The sequence below is a fragment of the Rhagoletis pomonella genome, unplaced genomic scaffold (genome assembly GCF_013731165.1).
Source record: "Rhagoletis pomonella isolate Grant_MI unplaced genomic scaffold, Rhpom_1.0 Rhpom_scaffold_00001, whole genome shotgun sequence".
Taxonomy (NCBI): Eukaryota; Metazoa; Arthropoda; class Insecta; order Diptera; family Tephritidae; genus Rhagoletis; species Rhagoletis pomonella.
Genome location: NW_023458555.1, coordinates 100317486 through 100319413, shown reverse-complemented (window position 1 = coordinate 100319413; position 1928 = coordinate 100317486).

Sequence of the window (1928 nt, the reverse complement as noted above, 5' to 3'; positions counted from 1 at the left end):
GTACAGGTACAAATGTAACATATTAATTACTAATTATTATACTTACTGTACAAAATACTTATGCATAAAAAATATTATTTATAAATTGAAATAAATGTTTGATTTTATGAACTATAAAAATATATATACACGTATTCCAAGTCCTTAGGAGGGGTAAATTATGTCCTTTTCTTGAAAATGTTTGGTTTTCTTACAAATTATGAGATGGATACGTAAAAAAAGAAAAGTGGATACATTTTTGGCTTGCTCGGTGATACATTTTCTTTGGACGGCGCGGCAACACTGCTCACGAGCAATAAGCGAGCCTATTTGCAAAGGAGCACTCGTTAAGTACGAGCGCCAGCGTTGCCATTTTAGCCGTTTTCCGGCTAGATTTAGCCGGTTTTGATAGCAACTAGCCGGAGAAAATTCGATCTAGCCGGCAGCCGATTTGTTAGCCGGTTTGTAAAAAAAAAGTTAGCGATTTTACTATTTGCCTAATTTTCAGGTGCAAAAAGTAAACAAGTTGTTCGAAAGCAATAATGCAGACCCAATGAAGATTTTTAATGAACTCAATGTTTTACCTTCGCATCACTGCTCCCTAGTGGTTATTAGCGCGGACACATTTGATCCATTTCCTCGGTTTTATCACAGTTTTGAAGAGTATTTAAAAACAAAAGTAAGCACAAACGCTTTTGACCACGAAGCCGAGAAAATAATTCGAGAAAATGGTGCCTATTTTATTATCACTTTAATAAAGGAATTACGCCAACAAATATTGCCACACTAAAAAAAAAATTACTTTTTTCGGTTGGAAATGCATTAAGAGTAATTAAACCAAAAGTATTTGTTCAACTACAGCAACAAAAACAAATATAATGCCGACGAAATAACATCCATAGATATGCAATGGCAACGGTTAACGTTACATACCTGGAGTAATTTAGACTCAACTGTAAAATTTTGGGCCGAAGTTTATCAATTTCGAAATGCCCTAGGAGAAAACCCTCTTGCTGACCTTTCCAACCTAGTTTTTAGTTTTCTTGTTTTGCCTATAAGTAATGCAGAAGTAGAGCGAATATTTAGTTCAATGAATATAATAAAAACTAAGCAAAGAAATCTAATGTGCGTTAAAACGTTAAACGCTATTTTATATATAAGATACGGTTTAAAACGTGAGGGAAAATGCTGCCATAATTTTACTGTAGATGACGATCTCTTAAAATTAATGAATTCAGGTGATATATACAATAGTGATTAATTTGATGATGAGGAATATACACTCGATATAAATTAATGGTGTTAACTAGTCTTTCGTTTCTTGCGATTTATTTAAATAAAGCATGTGAATTTTCACTAAAACATTTTAGCCGTTTTTAGCCGCTTTTTTTGCCAATCTAGCCGGTCGGCCCAAAAAGTTCTGGCAACACTGAGGAGCGCACGCGCTGAGCAGCCAGCGAGCGAGTAAGCAAACGAGGGCAGCGCAAGAGTAGAGCGATTGTGCTTTTTTGAGAGCTTTTATTACTTTTTTTCAATATGTAAGGGGCAATGCTTCTGATAAATAATTTGTCTTTGTATTCTTACATACAAGTAATTACTAAGTAATTTGACTAAGTATCTATGTTACATATGTATAAATGAGAATATAATTATTTTGTCTTTCATTTCATAAATGAGTAGGACATCAGCATTTTCAAATCAGTGTTGCCGCGCCGTCTCAAGAAAATGTATCACTGACCAAGCCAAAAATGTATCCAATTGTATCCAATTTTCTTTGTTTACGTATACATCTCATAATTTGTAAGAAAACCAAAAATTTTCAAGAAAAAGACATAATTTAACCCATCCTAAGGACTTGGAATACATGTATATATATTTTTATTTTTAATAAAATTAAACATTTGTAATTTCAATTTATAAAGTACATTTTTTGTGCATAAGTATTTTGC